The following is a 23100-nucleotide window of genomic DNA, read 5'->3' as shown; positions in this document are numbered from 1 at the left end:
AAATAAATATAAAATGAATGTTAATAGATACAATCAATACAAAAGTAACATATTCATATGCTACAGTATGCTAGCCGTGTGCACAGTGGGGCTGGGGGAAAAGCTGCGTGTGCTTCTCGTGCAAAGACTGTAAAAAGAAATTTGTTTTTACAGCGGCATAACATACTTTATCCATGTCTAATAAACAAATATACACCAGAAAGACAACGACCTTGCAGATAGTTTTCTTATTAAAAATAAAATAAATCTGTTTTCAGGTTAAATGTTAGGCTTATCAAATGATACCACTAATATCCTAAGAGACACTTTTTATAGTATTAATGTTGTGAGTTTAATATAATATTACTGTAGGAATTTGGAGTAATGGAATTTAGTTGTCTATAGACAAGAATTTAAACTTCCATGAAATGCGAAAATCAAATGATTATCAAATGTCACAACTAAAGGGCTGAAGAACGCTCATAATAGTATTTATTCATTATGTATGTTTCAAGTTATGATACTGTAAGTATTTGAATGAATGGGATGGAAAATTGCTTGTTTGATTGTAAATAGACGAGTCCTATAAAACATAGAAATCAAAGGGAGAGCATATCACACCACTAAATATGTAAGATCACTTAAGATCACAAATATGTAAAAATATAATATCTAATTCTCATGTGTTCAATGTTTGTGTTTATGTTTCAAGTGATATTACGTTATTAGCAACTTGGAGTAATGGGAAGTTTGTATTTGTATTTGTACTTTTCTGTACAAATACAAATGCAGTTAGGCAGTTGCACCACCCAAGAACCGATTACATGAAGCTTCATTTTTAGCCTCCCATGATGATGTCTGTGGAAAAAACGAATTCTTATGCTTAAACGTGTGTATGTGTTCCATCCATTTATGTTTTTAGTTTAGGCCACACCCCCTCTAGCATGTGCAGACCTCATATGGTGCTGAAGGTGTCCTATTTTTAAAAAAATTCCACCACTGGCTTTAACAATATTCCTTGAATATGGATCTACCGTCCAAGCTCCAGGCATAAGTGTGGGAGACTTGACCTCCAGGCCAATAAAAACATTTAAACCAGCCTGTTCTTCTCAGACTGTGTTTTAAAACAAGTGTTAGGGTACTACGGTGCCAAGGCGGCCAGCGGCGGCCTTGTTCTAAGGCCAGATCTGAATGCCAGTTCAAACAAAGTGGCCAAGCGCTAATATTCTCAGCACATGTAGCCTTTAGCCCTTGTAAAGACAAGCTGAAGGAAGGCCGTTACGTAACCGCCGCCTCGTTTCAGACCATCCATGTCGGCCATAGAGCACAACGGCAGCTTCTTTGGAGGGTGCAGACAGTCCTAGAATACCAAGTAAGAGGCCAAATACTTTTTCGGACAGCAAAATGAGGCTTTTGTGCGCCTGTGACAGGGATGCACTGTTTTTACGCAGCGTTATCCAGATGGCCGCCACATGTTTAGTTGATTTCCGACTGCTATCACTGCCTCTCTCTCTCTTTCTCTGTCTCTCTCTCTTTCTCTCTGTTTCGCTCTCATTTTTTTCGCTTGTCCCTCACTGTAAGCTAATCTGCACCACTGCTCCCAGCTGCACATGTGGATGGGTGGTGGGTGATACTGTTTCAGCAGCACCCAAATCTAAGTTCCATAGCTTCCATAACTAAGACCCACCTTTATTCCATTTGGCAGAGCTTATATACACACACACACACACAGACACATATGCAAGCACCACCACCCACGAAAGCAGGAACACACTGAGGAACGCCTGGAGGCTGGTGTGGAACTACTGAGAGAAGTCAAATAAAACAGTCAAGTCAGGGGGAAACCCAGTGAGCACAAATAGGCAAGGTGTTCATTAGACATTTTGATTTTGACCAAAATTTAGTTTGACCAAAGTTTAATCTGTGTGTGTTTTTAGAATGCATAGATAATTACATTGTTCGATGCCTTTTCTACATAAAACCCGCAGCTGCATAAAACCAAAGTTGCATAAAAGACACATTTTAAACTCCACAAGTTGAGTCAAAAGATATCTTACCTCACATATTTTAGTCTGTCAACTCACTTGGGTCAACAAAACATTATGAGTTAATGAGTAGATTTTTAGTCTTCTCATTTCCCTCACTTTGTGTACTGTTTATTTCTTTATGCATGTCAGGACTTCCCTTCACATTACATGGGGGGGCTGTGGAGTTGATGGGGTTTGAATTTCTGTCTCTTGAAAATTAGGCAGTTAGACAGTTGCACCACCCAAAAAAAACATTTTAATGCTTAAACTTTAGAGCAGTGCAGACAGACCAATGACAATGTACATGTATAGACGCAAACAACAGTACAGGCAACTCAGTACTGAAGCTACACTGTGTTGACTTAGAGCCAAAGTATAATTCACCCTTTCCAACAAACAATCAGAGTGCACTGCAATTGTTGCATGACTTTCCCTTTTTGATTTTATTCCACCATTGGAAATTTGTCTGTTGATTTAAAGGAGAAATCTGGTGTGATATTGACTTGGGTGTATTGAAATATGATAACGAGTACAAACCTTTGTTGAATAGCCCACGTCCAGTCGCCCCCATATGCCCCTATCACAAGCATTGTATGCCTGTTGGGAGCATCAGCTAAAAACAATGTTTTTAGGGGTGACTGGAGGTGGGCTTTTCAATCAAGGTTTGTACTCATGATCATGTTTCACTACACCCCAAGTTCATTTCACACCAAATTTCTCCTTTAACTCCTTTAAAGACTATTACCTGATACTTTATTATTTAAGTTGGCTAGTTCTTTTCCATAGCACAGCTCTGGTGGCCACCAGGATCAGTTAACTACCTGATATATCTATATCTTATCACTTACTTGGGGCAATGTAAATCTGTCCATGCAGGCTCCCTTAAAGCCTATGAAAGTGAAACTTTGCAAACAAAGGCGTGAGTAGTGTGTACTCGTGCATACATGCATGCATGCTTTCACAAACTCGTGTGCGTCATTAATGAAGGAAAACTTGAGCAACCTAAGGAGCTTCACTACTAACTGAACCGCACCAATGAGTTTGTACGCGTGTGTACATAAGTGTGGGAGTGTTGCAGCATGGGTGTGTGTGTGTGTGTGTGTGTATCAGCGTGTGTGTGTATCAGTGTGTGTGTGTGTCTGTGTGCAGCTGCGCTCATGACACATTGGCATTCCTGCCAATATCAGTCAGTGCGAGGCTCTGGAAATAAATCCCAGGCTTTTGGCCACCCCGGCCCACACAGGGGAAATTTGAAATCACCCAGCAGTTTTAGATAAGAAACTCGCCCGGCTCGATTCCTTGTCAGATCCGCCAGCCAAAAACTGCTCGGGCTGCAGACGCTGCCCGTACTTGCCTCCTCGTTGCATCTATATCAATATTGAGCGAAGGTGTAGGCTGTTTTTTTAGTATTAAGGCCGGCAAGATGCTTAGTCGTTGAGGAATGACTCCTCTTTCTCTCTCAGCACTATTGTGTTGGGAAGGCGCTGGTTCGTGCAGGAGCTTGTCACATTTTTAGGTTTTCAACAGATGATGAATGTCATAACCCCACCACCTTCCCAGCCCCCTTAACCTGCCCCCTCCTCCCACCCACCTCCCTTCAGTGTTGACTTAATGAGAAATTATGAACTGCTGAAAGTTATGCAGATAGCCTTTTATTCCTGCATCAAACACTAGCCTGAATATTTCCACCAAAAGCACAAGCCGAGACTTGCATGTGTGTTTTAGGAGTGGTTGGTTGGTTGGTTTGCTTGTTTAGAAGCATGCACATGCACACACGCAGGCTTTTACACACTTACATACTTACCTACATGTATGCAGACACACACATCCATATACATACACACACACATCCATATACAGCTCTAAAGAAAAAAAATGAGACCACTTAAAAATTATGAGTTTCTTTGATTTTAACTAATTGAAAACCTCTGGAATATAATCAAGAGAGAGCTGGATGATCACAACCATCAAACCAAACTGAACTGCTTAAATGTTTTGCACATGGAGTGGCATAAAGTTATCCAAAAGCATTGTGTAAGACTGGTGGAGGAGAACATGCCAAGATGCATGAAAACTGTGATTAAAAACCAGCGTTATTCCACCAAATATTGATTTCTGAACGCTTAAAACTTTATGAATATGAACTTGTTTTCTTTGCATTATTTAAGGTTTGAAAACACTACATCTTTTTTATTTTCTTTGTTAATTTGACCATTTTTCATTTTCTGCAAATAAATGCTCTAAATAACAATATTTTTATTTGGAATTTGGGAGGAATGTTTTTTGTAGTTTATAGAATAAAAAAACAATGTTCATTTTACTCAAAAATATACCTATAAATAGTAAATTTTTCCAGAGCTGTATTTACACATACATACACACTCTCCTCTCCACCCCTCCCCCGAAGCTCTTTTTTTTCCATTTGTTTAAAAAGGACTTCTTTTGCACCTGCAAATCCTTTGACACAGTGCCTCAGACTGACAAAGAGCTGAAGCCTTCAGTCTCATTCAGGCGGCTGTCGAGCTCTGGAGCTTTTCTCACAATACAGAAGAAAATAAGATTCTTTAAAGGCATCCAGTGCAACCATAGAAGCAACCGACTCAACACAGAGACATAAGGATGAAAAGACGAAGAGAGACGGAGAGAGAAAAAGACAGACAGAGGCTGAATACTGAAAGACGCTCCCATGTTCACCTGTTTTTTTAGAGTTCATTTGGCTCCTCGAGAAACTCTACATTTATTTAATTGACAGTCCTACGCTACGTTAAGATAACACAGCTCTCCGTTACTCTCAGCAGTGGTTTCATGCCACGCTTCAACCCAATAGATTGAATTCATCACCGGTTTGCTTTGCCACAGCTAAGTGAAGTAGCTGAAATTAGCATGGGGTGAATGGCAGGGCAGAGATGAAATATGCAAAAGGTGATCTCTCCCTCTCTATGTTCTCCCTCGTTCCTTACTGTCTCTGTTCTTTCATTCAGCTCATCCTGATCACTGAACCGGTTACTGCACACAGGCACATAAACATAAATGAAATTATTGTGCTGTACATCATCCTGCATATTGTAATTTTTTATATATATATTTTTTATAAACTAATTTGGCCTTCTTCAATATATGTACAAACACCATGTCAAAAAACAAAGTGTATGCATTGCAAATGAAATCTATTGTCAACACAATTACCAATGTGTACCCGCTGATAGTGTGTGTGTGTATTTCTTGCTTAAACATACCCTCTCAGGGATTGTCAACCTTTTAAAACTAGTTCAGTTCAGGCAACGACTGATTTGGGCTATGAATAATAAATATATATGTCCATCTGATAGCAGCTAAACATTATTTTAATAAGGTCTTGCAACCAGTACAATTATTAAACAAGGCCATGATCTGCAAGAACTACACGAGAATATTCAACCCAGTCAACATTTTTTGGTTAGTAGAACCATTTGTGAATGTTTTACTTTTAACATTCTTAGAAAATTCTGTCTGTCAGGTTTTCTGAATGTTCTTAGAACATTTTTATTTAAAAAATTTAACCGTTCTGGCAATGTTGCTGCATATTAACTTGTGTCAATATTATAACTTCTAGTTTTGGGAATGTTACTTTTAACATTTTAACGATAGTATTTATCTATATTTATGTCACACATTTTCAGAATGTTCCTGGGACATTATTTATGTAACTGTACAGACTAACCTTCCAGGAACCTTTTCAAACTTTACTAAATGTTATGACAATCTTTTGTTAGCTGGGAAGCTCATGGGATGGACTTTTGCAGGACACCATTAAGAACCTCTACAACTGGTGTTTTGCCTGGCATTCTCCATGTCCGGCATTTTCTCGATGTTTATCTTAATAAATATTGCCCATATCAGTCTAAATTCTTAATAAATTAAGGATATATACAGTACAGGCCCAAAGTTTGGACACACCTTCTCATTCAAAGCATGTTCTTTATTTACTATTTACCTAGTAGATTCTCACTAAAGGCATCAAAACTATGAATGAACACATGTGGAGTTTTATGTACTTAACAAAAAATGACCTGGCCTCCACAGTCACCGGACCTGAACCCAATCCAGATGGTTTGGGGTGACCACAGAGTGAAGGCAAAGGGGCAACAAGTGCTAAACACCTCTGGGAACTCCTTCCTTCAAGACTGTTGGAAAACCATTTCAGGTGACCACCTCTTGAAGCTCATTGATAGAATGCCACGAGTGTGTAAAGCAGTAATCAGAGCAAATGGTGGCTATTTTGAAGAAAATTCTGAAAAAAAAAAATATTTTAGTTATTTCACCTTTTATTGTTGAGTACATAAAACTATACATGTGTTCATTCATAGTTTTGATGCCTTCAGTGAGAATCTACAATGTAAATAGTAATGAAAATAAAGAAAACGCATCAAAAAATAAAAAGGTGTGTCCAAACTTTTGGCCTGTACTGTATATAATATTTTAGGTAAAATTTTAGCTGCTATTTGATGACTAGTGTGATCATTGAATAAAGGGTTTAGGTATGTAGCCATCACCTTTTTATGCCACACAGGTTTTACTGCAGGAACCACTTACTGCAACCCCTCCTCTTTTAAAACATAAAGCAGTGGTAGAGGGCTGCTGTGTCAGAGACCTGGGAAATGACTCATACGGACAGGCCCACTCCCTCTGTTTAAAGAGGGCCAACAGCTGAACCAACCTGTAAGAAGTTCCATGCAGAAACAGTATTAACCCTTTCTGTTCAGGTGGGAACCTTAAATACCATCTGTCTGAGTGTAAGACTGGGATTAGTTGACTAATAATGAATCCATGTTGTGCAGCTGCATACATGCACACAGAGGGTGTACTGATTATGGAACTACAGGCTGTATTTGGACAGTCCATGCTGTGCACTTAACAAGGGAGTAACACCTGAACAGCATCATGGTTTCAAGTTTCAAGATTCAACATGAGGCTCTTCACAATCTGAGCAGATAATCTGAGGATATATTTTTTAGAATTCTATATTTAAAGATTATCAAAATTATAGATGTTCAACAATTACAATTTAAATGAGTTCTAAATACATCCAAGTATCGAAAAGTATGAAAATAGTAATATAATATAAAGTTGGTGCTATCAATCTTAATTTTTTATTTTCAAATTATGATAAGGGCAACAATCTAGTCAATTCTTCCTTTACAATCTAGTATCAAAATCTCTGTTTTGTAGTACTTGGCAAAGGTATGCTCAAGCAATCTTTTGCCCATGTGATTAACTAACTAGATAAAATATTGCAGAATGATGATTTTTGATGCAGGGCCTTCTGAAGGAGTAAACACTAAAAAATCTCAATGATTTGAATCTTAAAAATCTTGAATGGTTTAATGATTCTATGCACTGCAGAAGGAGGATTGTGCAAATTCCTTTCCTTCTAAACATTTCAATAATTTACTCATCCATTTTTTTACCATTTAGAGATCCTCTGCCCATCTTTCCTCCTAAAAGACTCCATCCATACTAGGATTACAATCTCCTGTTGACACCAGCATCATCACTAGTCCTAAACTGACCCCGTCCTAACTTATTTTTAGAATGTGTTGCACGTCTGAAATGGAGGACTGGATGTACATTATATAGCTAAAATATCTGCTCACCCATTCAAATAATTGAACTTAGGTTCCAATCACTTCCTTGGCTACAGGTAAATAAAGCCAATCACCTAGACACCTGCACCTATATGCTGCAGACTGCTTCTACAAACATTAGCGAAAGAATGGGTTGCTCTCAGGAGCTCAGTGAATACCAGGGTGGTACAGTGATCGGGTGATTCGAATCCTGTTCATGCAGCTTGCCATCGGCTACCGGAGCCCAGAAAGAGCACAATTGGTCTTGCTCTCTCTGGGTGAGTAGATGGTGTTTTCTCCCAACATCACTCCAAACGGTGATGTTGATCAGCACGAGACATCTGTGAGCTGATGTATCAGAACTGAGTTGCTGCACTTTCCTCCGAGCGTGCTGTGATGCTACTCGGCAATGCTGCATCAGCAGCAGCTTAAAAAGAGGCGGTGGCTGACTTCATATGTATCAGAGGAGGCATGTGCTTCACCCTACTGGTGTCGGGGCATCACTAGTGATAGGAGGAGTCCTAATGGATGATTGGGTATTTTTTTAAATGTGCATTTACCATTTTGTCCCAAATGTTTCTACTCTTGTGTAATTATTTTTTTATTTTCGTATTTGAAATCCCACATAATAAGACGCAGTTGGTCTGTAATACATCTTTGTTTTAAATGTATGAGTGTTGTGCGATGGTACAACTGCAGTGTGGGCAGTTAAGCAGCTTAATTCCAATGGCACCAATTCAGCCTTTGTGTAAATACATTAGATATGTTTATATTAAGGTATGTTTCTGGATGGATTGTGCATTCTTCTTCATCCTCCCACGCCCCTACAGTTATGAATAATAAGTGGGCGATATCACGGTGAAATCACAAATCCCCGTGACTTAATACCCCTTTCCTTCGTCCCTGATTGCCCTTGCTAAGGAACAGCTCCAGTTGAACAGAATTTAATAACACAATAAACACCTATCCAGTGCCTGGAAACAGGAGTTTGGCCTGGGAAAAACGGAAATTCTAATCTCGCTTTGGCTGCTCTTTGTGGCTTTAGCGTATCTGCTCTCCTAATCCTGAACACAAAGCCTAGATGAGCACAGCCTTTTGTATGTGTCAGAATAGCAGGCTTGGGGAGCAAGCCTCGGCACGCCGGCCCCTCTTTGTGTGTGCAGCGGTAACACTGTGGCAGGTATGGATTCTTGGGTGAACAGAGTGAACAGCATGGTGGCATGGAGTGAACAGCATGGTGGCAGTGCTGGTAGTGATGTGGGTATGGAGGGAATCGTGTGGTAGCAACACCGAAAAAGCAACAGCAAAAAAAAAAAAAACATAGTGAAAAAAAAGAAGAAGCCTTGGAAAAATCTCTTTGGGCACAATGCTGATTATTAGGTTTAAATTAAATAATTTAGCTACTAATTAACTAACAGAAATGGAAACTAACAACCAATTAGCATTGTGCCATTTAAATTGTTAGCACTCTTTGAACTTAAGTAGATAAGTATATTCTTTATTGAAGTACTGTCAGGACTCATTCACAGATTTAGGACTCTATTTTAGCGATCTATAGGCAAGCCATAAATTGTGCACTGTGCAGCTTGATTTAGGGTGTACCAGTGTGTCTTTGCTATCAAAACGTCGGGAAAAGTAAGCACTGCGTGGTTTGAAACAAACAAAAGACATGTACTAATTCTACCTAATTAATCATGGGCGTGTTTTAGGTGTAACATGCAATAAACCAGCCAAAACCAAAATCAGCGTGTCACTCACCATTCCCTAAGGCTGAAATAAATAAACTGAATGAGAAGGTAAAAGAAAAGCTCCACTAAAACAGTTACAAGAGACCACTTTAATATGATCAGCTTCTCTGAATCTACTATTTATAGGTATATGTTTGAGTAAAACTAGCATTTTTGTTTGATTCTGTAAACTACTGTCAACAATTATCTCAAATAAAATTTAAATATAATCATTGAGAGCATGTATTAACAAATTACAAAAATGATGCAGTGCTTTCGGACCTCAAAAAATGCAAAGAAAACAGGTTCATATTCATTTCCAAACTACATTACTAATGTTTTAAGAATAAAAAAAAAATCAGTCACAGTTTTCATGCGTCTTGGCATGCTCTCCACCAGCCTTTCACACTGCTTTTGGATAACCTTATTTGGGAGAAATTTTGTCAGTAGTCTATAGAATAAAACAACAATGTTTATTTTACTCAAATATATACCTAAAATCAGAGAAACTGGTATTTTGAAATGGTATTTTTTATTTTTTTTCTGGAGCTTGCATTGTATAGTATCAGTGTGAAGCATTTATTTGCAAAATGTTTTGAAAAATAATTTTCTTTTCAAGTTATTAAAGTCCTTATCTAGGCTTCTCCAATGTATAGTTATGATAAATATTTTTTTTGTTATAAAACAATGTATTGTTGTTATTGCTCTTTTTTGATGTTGCACAGGGGCTTAATTTAACCATTTTAAATAATATAAAACATGATTTCTTAGTTTCGGAGCTCTATATGGCTGTGATATTAAAACTGTAATCTTTTACTATTTGCCTTTACATTATAAGTTTATACCTATGGTCTACATATCATGTTACAATGCACAGCGTGTACGTCCACCTATAACTTGTGAAACCAGTTATTATGCAGTTGCTTAAAAGAAGATCGTTTTTGGTGTTTAATGGGGTGTAAAAGTAGCTTCAAACTGTTGCTGAACACTGCTGAAAGAAACCCCCAAAACAAAGAAAGGCCCACAGGTGTGAGCTGCCTTCACCCCGCTGACCCCTGTGCTGAAGTAGGGGTGTGTAGAAAGGCGCATAAGCTGGAGGGAAAAGCGAGAGACAGGGAGAAAAATAAAGAGAGAGAGAGAGAGGCCCCACAGTCTGACAGTCTGAGGAGAGGGACAAAGCTCATGGGGAGCTTCAAAGCACTGCTATTTTGGTCTTGCACATACCTTAGAGTACAACTAGAGATCATATTCACCTTTAGAACCAATACTTTGATTCTCTGTGTGGAAAACAGTGTTGCTTCAGGTGTGCATTTTTCTCATCCGCCTCCTTTCTGAGCCGTGGGTCTGTGTGTGAATGTGTGTATGGATTTTTAAAGACTGGGAAGACACAAACCTCACTCACCAAAGACAACTAAACTCCGCCTTGTTTATGGTACAACAGAAAAACACCACATGATTAATAATAATATGATTAATTAGCTAGTTAATCATTAAAGAGGACATATTACAACTTTTTGCACAAGTTAGAACAGGTCTATGGGCTCTACAACAAAACAAATGTTCATGAAGTGCTTTACGCAAAATCACTCTCATATAAAAATATCTCACTGGCTCTGTTCTTGCCAGTTTCATTTCCTTTCAGAATAAGCTGTTTAAGGGCTCTGTCACTTTAATGCAAATAAGCTGTTGTTGGCTACGGCCCAAGTTTACACTGAGCGTTTACCACACGTTAGTTTTAACTTATGAACAAGCTTGTTCATGCTTAACTGCAATAGAAGCACAAATACTACTTGCCACAGACAGTAGGTACAGATCCCTCCTTCAGACAAAGTCTGCTGGCCTATAATGCTGTGTACTGTCTAAAGGTTCCTAACCAAAATAACCAAAATCTTGGCTATAAGATCTTTAACTGATATACTGTGTGAGGCTCTGGTGGAAGTTGGGTGGGTGCCAGGGAAGGTCTATGCATGTTTACTTATTGTGACGTAAGCTTTGCATCTGGGGCAGAAAACTCTATCTAGTTTTTGGAAATTGGACTGCTTTAGCCATTTTACACCCTAATTCACATTTATTACTGATTGTTGCTTTTTAAGAAATAAGTCCAATATTGTTATAAATTCTGACCACCAAGCAAAAAGAAAATTTCTGATATTTAATAGAGATTTAATAGGATTTAACTTGCTAAGATTTCAAAGAAAAAAATCTAAAACCTCCATGGAACAGTGTTGCTCTCAGGCAACAAACACATTTTGGTTATTACATCATACTGTACTTCATTTTTATGCTTTTATTTATTTTTATACAATGAGATGTACAAGTGGGTCATAAATAAAAGTATGTATATGTGCAAAAACAGTGTTTTTATGCTTCCTTGCTCTAAAATATCTGATTTAAATGATGAACATCAAAACATACATTTTGGTTATACTTGATAAATCCACAGGGTCTCTTAATTTTTTTAAATTATAATTCATGCCACAGAGAGTTAAGGACTATAACATTTTTAACACTGTTGCAATAGTTTGATTGTCTGCAGGATAACTAGGGTTGCATCATGTGTGTTTCTCTCATATTCCTTTCATTCTTAACCATCGGTTTGTCTGTGAATGTGTGTGTGGATTTTTAAAGTTGTGGCATTGTTGAGCTGGGCGTTATGGTTAGAGGGGGAAGAAACAAACTTAGCTGTTAAAAGATCTATCACTCGTCAACGCAAACTAAACTCAGCCTTGTTTTTGTTCCGTTCTTCCATCTCCTCACCTCTCAAGTGTGAGTCAGTGTGTGTGTGTGTGTGTGTGTGTGAGTGAGTGTGTGTGTTGACATGTATGCACCTGAGGGTGTCCATCCTCCCAAACTTCCTGCAAACCTCAAAGCTAAGACATAAAATACCTGCAGCTTCTCCACTTCAACACTTCAGGCCAGATCTGGCAGATGGGGAGAATAAGTCGGAGTGGGATGAGTTGAAACCCCAACCCTATTTGTTCCACGAGAGCATGTTATAGATCCCTGTAATGAGAAGAGACAGAGTGTTGTACCCAAACATACACACACATATACTGTATACACATACACAGTATACACTCTGGAATGTCAGGGTATGTACAGATAATTAAAAAGTGTTAGGACTCTGATACGCCGTGATGCGCATTTTTATCTTATACCCTGCCAAAAGCCTATTTCCAGGCCTTCCGCCTGTTTCGTTTAAACAGCAACAGTCCTTGTGGATATATATTTGCGTTGATGAGCGTGGTGGTCTGGATGAGAGGTGTGTTCAGGTAAATTTCTGGCATATTTCTATCTTGGCAACAGAAAACACAGGAGCACCACTGAATGAACAGAGACCATGACAGATGTCCACAGTCAGATGTTCATTGCTATCTTGGCAACAGAGGAGTGCCACATGTGCCCAACGCATGTGACACACAAGGACATGCAGCAGCACAAACCCAACTTTTACATCAACAATAAACAGAATGCAGAATAAAATAACATTGATGGTCCCGTAAATCCACTGCTGAGAAGGGCAGAAGCACTGTGCTGTTAAGATAGCAATGCGCCAAAGTCAGAGCCCACCCGGCTCTTTAAAGGAATTTTAATTGATGTGTCCAAAACAAACCTCTAATTAATTAAGAGAATTAGTACATGCCTTTTGTGAGTACTTTTCCCATCGTTACAATAGCAAAGACACACTGATGTGCCTTAAATTAAGCTGCACAGTGCATGGTTGATGGCTTGTCTACAGATCACTAAAATAGAACCCTTAAATATAATAGTAAATGTAGCTAGAAATATCCTAAATCTGTCTCCCAAAGGTCTTAAAAAGTGCACCAGACACTTTTTTGTGAGTTTTTTGTGCATTGTATATAGATTTAAAATTGTATATATATGTTAGCTTATTACTATAGGCATGGGTAAAATGTAGATATGGGTTTAGATAACCCCAGTTTTGCACTAAACCCTGTTTATTGCACGTTTGCATGTGAGGAACTTTTCATTTATATTATTTGAAAATCCTTTTTTTTTCATAAAGTACAAGAATTACAAACTTACTGCAAAGTTTACTGCAAAAAGTGTTAATAAAAGCCTAAAATGTCTTAAATTTAACTTCCCCGTACCTGCAGACACCCTGGAATATATGTGCTTCAGGATATTCAAGTATTCATAGAGGAAAAAGCAGCAGAGATAAAGCCGTGTCATCCGTCTGACTTATTACAGCGCTGATGTACAGCCAGACGAGACGCAGAGCAAATCCCAACAGCTCTCACACGAAATGCAATGATAAGAAGAGCAATCATTCACCCATACGCCTTGGCAAGAGTCATATATGCAACAAATCGCACCTCTTACTCGTGATATATTAGGCCGAGCCGCAAGATGTCACAGAACACTTTTATGAAAATGGAAATCGGTCTTCAGGTGTGTTGACAGAAAAGAGGCACTTATACATTCCTAATATATCCACCACCTCAGTAAAAAGCATGTCAATGACAAGCAACCTGAGGCTTTAAAAAGGTAACTACAAGTACAAGGTGGCTGTGGGTAATGGTGTGCAATCTATCAAAAATGTTAAAATGATTTGAAACATATTTACTGAACATTGTTGTAAACTGTGCTGTAGAATCTCCCAATCCAGGCATCTCAGACCTCCTTCATTGAGTTTACAGCACAGTCTGAGGACCAGAAACAAAGCAGATTTTTTTCCACCTGAGTTAATCCACCTGTTAATGCGACTATCAGCACAACACCACATAATCAGTTATACCACTTCACTACTACTCAGCTACTCCAAGTAATGCAGATTATGCATTCCAGCCCCCTCCCTTAACCCTCAACCTCCTAGTGTAATAGAAGGTTGTTTTGTGGAATACCATCAGGGAGCCAAAAACGTCAGGTTGAAGTTCATTTTTTTGTGCTACACTTGCATACATTAAATGAAATGGTTGCAAGTTTGCTACTTCTTCACAAACTGTCTCTTTTCAAGCTGAAAGATACAAGTGTTAGTATAATTTTGAGCCAGCTAGCGTAGCCTGAGTGTAGAGCACTTCATTTTGATACATTTAATTTCTTTTTATAGTGATGTGATTTTGTGAATTTTAATTAGTCTTCAGTGTACTTTTTGCATAAAAAGTGCCCCTGTCTGTGTCTGTTTGTAGCTGTGCCCCAGTCCCGTGTTTTTCCATGTGCCCCCGTCTGATTTGTAGCTCCGCCTCCTTGTCACCTTTGCCCAGGTGTTCCCAGTTTCCCTTCCCGCCTTGTGTGTGTTTTATACCCCAGCGTTTCCTGTTTCCTTTTTGGTTCTTGTATGTTTATATGTCAGTTCAGGTTGCATGTGTTTTTTTTCTTTTGTACTTCTTTTGTGTTTCTTTGTTTATTTTGTTCTTGATTTGTTTGTTTCTTTTGTTGTTAATAAATACCTCGCATTTGCGTCCGCTCTCCGCGCCCTCTCCTTGCTCCTGCTTCACAATCCTGACAATTTTATTTAGGCTGCTTCATTTATTCCATGGTAAAAAAAAAAAATGCCTTGGGCAATATGTTTCATTTTTTAGGCTTTGTTTTCAGCCAAAATAAATATTTTCAGTGCATCGCTAATAGCTAGATTAAGTGTTTTAATAACTGCTTAAAATCCTAAATACATTTAAATAAATAAATAAAATAATAATAAAATAAAAAGCCTCATGAGACCCAAGCCAGCATTTGGATGGAAATATTCAGTATAAAGATGCTTGTTGTTTACAGCAAGAGTGTCTAACCTTATCTGCAAAGAGCCAGTGTAGCTGCAAGTTTTAGTTCTAAATGAGCATAAGCACACCTGATTCTACTCAATTAATCAGCTGCTCCCAGAGAGCAAAACAAAGATTGTGTCCCTATTTTTTTGGAATGAAAACCTGCAGACATGCCGGCTTAATATCTTAACGTACCAGCTGAATATTTTTCATTCATTAAATATTGAAGGTGCTGATAATAAATAAATAAATAAAAGCGTATCACTGTATTATTTACACTTAGTTTGTGGACTTTCTGTATTCTGGCGGTTGCGTTTTAACTGTAATTAGCATCACTGTTTCTCGTTTCTCTTTCCTCGGATGCTCAGCTCAGTCCAGTCCACCTGTCAGTTCATTCCTTGGGCCTCGGCTCCTTCTGTCCTCCAAATGGCTGAGCCACGGCTCCTCTCCTCCAACACCTGTGACCGGCCTCCTGTCCTAAAGTCCCAGTGCCACAGCTGGCTGTCAGTTTTGCCCTCAGCTTTAATTAAAGCTAGCCCACCGCATGCAATCCCACTGCGCCCTGGCGTGGCGCTGCATAATAACGGCAAAGTATTTCCTGCTCTGGCTGCACGCATAATCAACGGGTTAGCAAATGTCACTTTCCACGCGAGGCGTTAGTTTTGGCACGGTGGCTGAATGTCATTCGAGGCATGTTAAATCCTTTGTGAGCGCCGGCGACAAATGCTTTTGGCTGAGATGATGGGCTATCCTCTGCATTCCGTGCCTGTTCTGCGGGAATTAGCATAAATGCGAAGTTGTGTGTGTATGTGTGTGTGGCTTGGTGGCAAAAGAAATGCCTTGTGAACATCCTGTTCACACATAAATGGTCTAAATTTGAGTCTGAATTGTAAAACGCAGGAAAAAAAGGACACTTCATGCCATTCAAAGAAAACAGAAACAAGCTCAAGTCTTGAGCTTTAAATGGCCGTTAATGAGAAAGTCGTGAATGATTGTTACGTTGTTAATGCGAGTTGAGTAGGGAGGCTGTTGAAAAGCGGAAAGTGATAATCAGTAAAGCGTAATTATCAGCAATTTGCCCAAACAGGCCAGTAATAAACAAATGCCCCCGAGCTGGCCGTGGTGGATTGCTGAATATCTGATCTCGCGAGACTGTTGCAGGAAGCTGTAATTACATTATTCAGTGAGGTGAGGCACATCTGTTATGCAGCCTTGATCCAATCAGCTCTGCAGGCAGTGAGGCTCACAGTGAAAATACAGATGCATTCGTTCTCTTTATTACAGGGAATAAAAAAAAAAAAATCTGCCTAAAATAACAAGTATAAGCAAAGAAAAATGATATGCAAATTAAACAGAAAACTGACCAAAAAAAAATCCCATCTCAAATAAACTAGAAAAAGTAAAGCCTTTAAAAAAATGACACTGAGTGCATATTCATCTTTTGAGCTTAAGTTTAAAGTTTTAAAAGAGAAGCAACATTTAAAATACAGGGATAATTAATAAAGTAAAAGTAAAAGTTCAGCATGGACCACAACACTAAATTTATCCATCTATACATAATATATGAGCTTGTCTGTGGTAGTAAATGCTTTGAAATGAATACTTTGAGATTTAGAAAGACTACGTTTTAGAAATAATTTATTTGTTGCATTTATTTAGTCGTTTACTTTCTTCATCAGTGTCAGTGAACTTAATATATGGATAATATATATAAATATATTTAATGAATAAATATATATATATGTATTTGTCAGCACTGATTAAGTTGGCAGCTGTGCTAAGGCAGGATGTTTTTTTGAGCCATTCCGAAGTTTACTTACAGGTGTGCTTTGGATCATTGTCCTGCAGCAGAACCCAAGTACACCCGAACTTAAGGTCACAAACTGATGGCCAAACATTCTCCCTTAGGATTTTCTAGTACAGAGCAGAGTTCATGTTCAATCAATTACAGCAAGGTGTCCAGGTCCTATAGCAGCAAAGCAGGAAAGCAGCCCCAGGCCATCACACTACCACCACCATGTTTTACGTTCAGTATGATGTTCTTCTTTTTCTGAAATTATGTGTTAGTTTTATGCCAGATGAAACAGAACGCACACCTTCCAAAACAAATTACATTTGTCTCATCAGCCCACAGAATATTTGACCAGTCCAGGGGATCATCAAGATGCTTGTTGGCAAATGTGAGACGGGCCTTTGTGTTCTTTTTGGTCAGCAGTAGTTTTTGCTCATTTTCACCTAGCCACTTTCTTATTATAGAATCAAGAACACTGACCTTAACGGAGGCATGTGAGACATATTGGCTGGATTTATATAGTTGCAGTTCATGTTTAAGCAGTAAAAATATCTCCATCAGTAACGTTAATGATTCATAATGATTATTTATACTGTAAACATCTTTTTCATCTTTTCTGTAAACATCAGAATATGGCATTTTTAAAAATTATATAATTTTATTTCAATGTTTTCCCATTTTCTCCCCAATTTGCACGGCCAATTAGCCAACCCACTCATTAGGACTCCTATTACTAGTAATGCCCCAACACACCAGGAGGGTGAAGACTTCGTCCGATACATGTGAAGCCAGCCACCACTTCTTTCCGAGCTGCTGCTGATGCAGCATTGCCGAGCAGCCAGCGCGCTTGGAGGAAAACACAGCGACTTGGTTCTGATACATCAGCTCACAGATGCCTTGTGCTGCAGACATCACCCTAGGAGTGAAGTGGGGAGAGAGCGCCATCTACCCACCCGGAGGGAGTAGGGCCATTTTTGCTCCCTCTGAGTGCCGGCAGCTTGATGGCAAAGCTGCATGAGCGGGGGTTCCAACCTGCAACCTCCCGCTCATAGTGGCAGCGCTTTAGACCGAAATGGCGCCCCCAGAATACACCATTTTAAACAAATTACAGATTACAATCCAGACTGTTCTCATACAGAGTTCCCCAATGGTGGAACAAACTTCCTTCCACTACCAGATCAGGAGCATCCCTCGCTATCTTTAAAAAACTCCTGAAGACAGAGCTCTTCAAAGAGCACTTACTCTCCTTTGCCTCAAACTTCTATGTCTATTGTTGCTACATCATTATTTGTAAGTCACTTTGGATAAAAGCATCTTCCAAATGTAATATATAAACGCCACATGCATAAATACTCCTAAATAAGCAAAAAAAAAAGAAAAAAAAAAGATGAAACTAGAAAACAATGGAAAAGAGCCATTGCACAAGCCAATGGCACAGCTAGTACAACAACTTAGAATATTCTGGACAAACTGAACCACTGGTGCACTAACAACCAGACTTCAAATAGGTAACTGAAGAAAAACAAAGTGGTTGATGAAAGAAACATTGTGAGAGCCGTGAAGAAATAAACCCAAAACAACAGTCACTGACCTCATCAGCAACCTCCACAGGGCAGGGGTGAAGCTACCACAATCCATCGTTCGAAGGAGACGCCATGAACAGAAATAAACAGTAAAGGCTGATCACAATATAAAGAGCACTAAAGACCAGACTGAAATGTACAACAACATACAGAAATAAGCTTCAAAAGCTTCAGTCCTAGTAGATGTTTCAAGGATTGATAAGAGAAAGTTTACTCTCTGCCAATGTAATTGAAGGGGTAAAAAATATATAATATCAAAAAATGTTATCCACGATAATGATGCTATAACCATATTGTGATTCTGCAATACTCAATATACAGTATCACAAGACAAATCTCCATGATAGCATCTGCATTTTTTAAGTGGATGAAACACCAAACCATTCACCAAACCCACCAAACCTACCACTAAAAAAACACCAAAACCACCAAACCTACCAATAAAAAACACCAAAACCACCAAACTCCCCACCAAAAACCATCAAACTACCAAAACCACCAAACCTACCACTAAAAAACACCAAAAACACCAACCTACCCACCAAAAATCATCAAACTACCAAAACCACCAAACCTACCACTAAAAAACACCAAAACCACCAAACCTACCACTAAAAAACACAGAAACCACCAAACCTACCAAAAAAAACCCCACCAAAACCACCAAACTCCCCACCAAAAACCACCAAACTAGCAAAACCACCAAAACAACCCACCAGAATGAGATTTGCAATAACGTACCGAAATAAGCTCCAGTCCAAATAGATGTTTTATGAATTGATAACCACCAAACCACCCACCAAAAACCACCAAACAACCAAAACCACCAAAGACCATACTGAAATTCGCATTTTATCCTCTTCTTGTTACTGAAGAGGATAAAATACCAAACCACCAAAAAACACCAAACCACCCACCAAAAAACACCAAACAATTAAAACCACCAAACCACCCACAATGCAATAAAACAATGCAATATTTCAGAATACCATTTTATTGTCCCACCCCTACAGTGTTCAACCTTACTCACAAGATAAGACCTCATAACTTATACAGGCGTGGTAACACTTCCTGATCAACTTACACGCTGCTCTCCCATGACTTGGCATGCCAGTGTAGATGCCAGTATCATGAAGTGTGTGATGACATTGTGATTTATGTAATGTCATATTCATTTCTTGATCTTAAATCCAAAGGTACTGTATCATGCACAATGTACAATACGTGCACAATAATAAATAATAGAGAAAACGTCTTTATCTCGTAAGATCTTTATCTCTAATCTTTACCTTTTTCTCCTTTTTTTAAACACGATCCAAAAGTGTTTTTTTATGGCATCAACCAAAGAATCTTTTGCTATGCTGCACTTTTTTTTGTTTTTAAAGCATGAACTTGTGATCTATTGTAGGTTTTTTTTTAATGCTGTATTCTCTCTGAGAGCACGAGACAGAAACAAAGCCTGCCTCAATGTCTGTCAGCCATGAAATGTTAAATGATGGATAGAAAGTAAGCAGAGAGAAGTGGGGCAGTGCGTGAGGGAGTTGATTTCCACATTTTTCGAGGAGTCTGCCATTGGAGCTGCATGTCAGTGCACATATTGGGGTGGGGGTGTGGAGTGGGGTATAGCACAGGATGAGGATGTTACATTGCTGAGAGGATTAATGTCATGTCGATTTTAATAAATTTCATTAAACGTACCTCGGCTGGTCAATGCTCTCGGCTAGGGCAGTTTCCCACATATGAGACGGGGCTGGACAATGGACGTCTTGAAGATGGCTTGGAAATGAATCATGACTATGGGAGTGTAGTATCGTTTATTGGCTCATCAATAGAGCGTCTCATTCTTGTTGCTTGTTGCGTGAGTGTTCAAATCCTAGCCTCACACTCGCATCACTGTTTTCTTAATTGGGGCTTTCGTTACTCACATACACCACATGTTTATCCATTACAGTTAAATTGGTTTGGATAAAAACACACTTCTTCAGCAACTGAAGAATCTGAAAGCACTGCTTTCTTAAAGACAATGCACAACACTGTCTAACTCTCTAGCAGAAGCCTTCAGGTCCTGGGAACCACAGCACTATTTTCAATGGATGCCAAGAGCCAGATCAAGAATTGATGAATATGCTGGAGAAAAGAAAGAGAAAGGCCCACAGATCACCAGCCATAAGAACAAACAACCAAAGTCAAGCTCACGGTCAGACGTAGGAGCTCATTAGAAGGTGTTGTTGAGGCTCAACCAAAGAAAAAAAAGCATAAAACAACAGTGCGGTTTGGAAAGCACTTAGAATGCAATTTGGACGGTGGCATAAAGGCACCAGGAATGTCGCATTTGAAATGCAAATGCTTCTCATGAATAATCACACAAAAAAGCCCAACAACAAATTGACTTCATAAGTGAAGTCCAGTATGAATTATTCATCCCAGTGACAGTTGTATTGGCCCTTATTATAGGCCACTCTGCGTTGGGTTCCAAAAAAGGGTAAAAAACAAACTTTGTTCTCTCCCTTTTTTTTTTTTTTTCGCTCCGCTCCCTCATTCTCTTGACTTTGATGTCTCAGGCCTTGTCGAAAATCCAAATGAGGCCAGAAGTGAATAAAACTGCTGGGTCTCATTGTGTGATGGGCCTCAGTTCCTTTCATTTGCACAGAGCAGTAGCTAAGCGTTCGCTGTGCCTTCGAGAAAGCATCCGATCTGCGCCGTCTCGCAGCGCTTCATGTCCCTAGCCAGTTCCTTGTCTTGCGTGCGCACACACACACACACACACACAAAATGCAACAAATATCATATTCAGACAAGGAAATACAGACAGCAAACAGAAGAAAACACACACAAAAGGCCTCCAGTGACACCGCCAAGGGGGCTGTATGAGTGAGGCATTGAGGGGTTTGTATGGACGACAGCTGGTTTTGTTAGGCCTGACTGGGAACAGACTCCATTATGGAGGGAGCAGAGGCACAGAAAAGGCCCGGGACACATCACATTCAATTTCTGGAATGATGGAGCGGCACTGCGTTGTTCAGCACCACTCTATTCACTTTACTATGGGTGGAATCTGCTGGTGAACCAAATGGAGCCTAAACAGTTAGTGTTAACTGAACTGTCTTGATTCTTGACAGTTCCAGGAAAAAAAAGAACACCATGCCATTTTATAGAGGTAGAGGTTCCTCAAAATGTAACACAACTAACCATAAAGGGAAAAAAAAACATTTTACCAGTCATTTAACTGGGGTTCTTTAAATTTAAGTTGTGGAGAAACCAGTTTGTTTTGAGTTGTTTTAAACCTTCAAGGTTACTCAAGATTGCTCTTTAAGATTGATCTTCATGATCACTGTACATATGTATGCATATATATATATATATATACATATATATATATATGTATATATATATATATATATATATATATATATGGCATGCTTTAGTAGGGCCTTTTGGAGAGGAGCATGTTTTTCAGTGGAAATGCTCTGTGTATGTGTTTAATGTATAAATAGTTGTATATGATTTTTTTCTTCATGGACCAGACATATGTGTGATGTATACAGTATATGTAAAAAACACATATGGGTCAGACATATGGTTGAATACATGAAAATGTACCAATTTTGAATAGGTTTCATATATAGCTTGCACAATTATGTACACATGTTTTTACCTTATATGGCCATATATTTTATATTTCAATATATAGAATTTCATGCGTGTTATATATTATATATATTTTTTTAAATATTTTTGGATAGAGCATTTTAATTCAAATAATCCTTAAAGCAAATCTGCAAAACAGCAACTTTTCAGTAGAGAGATGAAGTTTAATGGGAGTCAATCTAAAACAAGTTTACTTCAGGTCATTTTTGAGAGTTTCTATTGGTCTATTCACCAAGAAAGTTTGACACAGTGTATGGGGCAGGTTGTGTGTTAAGATTAGGTTGTAAAGTAAAAACATACAAACATGCAGAAACTTGTTTTTCATTGGACAGCGACGATAAACATAATATTATAACAAATTATTGTACACTTTATGATATTTGAAACCTTATCATGCTTAAATACCACCACTTTCATAACATAAACAATAAAATCCACAGATTTGCTACTTAGTAACACCCCTTTGTAGCCATCAGGGGCGTCACCTGGCCTGGGCTTTCAGGGTTACAGCCCCGAACATAATGTAATGATTTTTTTTGTACCAAAGCCCCCAATTTTTGTTACATAGTTCATCCGCATCTCATCCATATGTTTGCTTTTACAGACCTGTCCCAAAACATTACCTACACTTTACACTGCCTCTCAAAGTGTACTCTGTGGTTGGGTTAAAAACCTGCAGTGATATAGGGTGAGAGACCTACAGGGCGCATGGTTTTTGGGACACAACCATCTTTGCCACCTACAGCTCCCTGCATGCTATACGCCACCAGTAACATAAACATCATGCACAAAAAAAAAGATATAAAAAAAAAGAAAGAAAAAGTCCATTCCCAGAGTCACTCAGAAAACACAGTGGTGTTTCACATATCTGTCATTATAAAACAATAGGAGTATTATTAATATTAGTAATAGAAATAAATCCATACTAGATACACACTAAATGGAGATGGATTTAACTACATTAAACCAATCTCAGCTTGTTAACCGGTTTTAAGGTATGTTAGGAAGTTATTTAAAGTGC

The sequence above is a fragment of the Astyanax mexicanus genome, chromosome 9 (assembly GCF_023375975.1).
Source record: "Astyanax mexicanus isolate ESR-SI-001 chromosome 9, AstMex3_surface, whole genome shotgun sequence".
Lineage (NCBI taxonomy): Eukaryota > Metazoa > Chordata > Actinopteri > Characiformes > Acestrorhamphidae > Astyanax > Astyanax mexicanus.
This window is presented reverse-complemented; position numbering follows the sequence as displayed.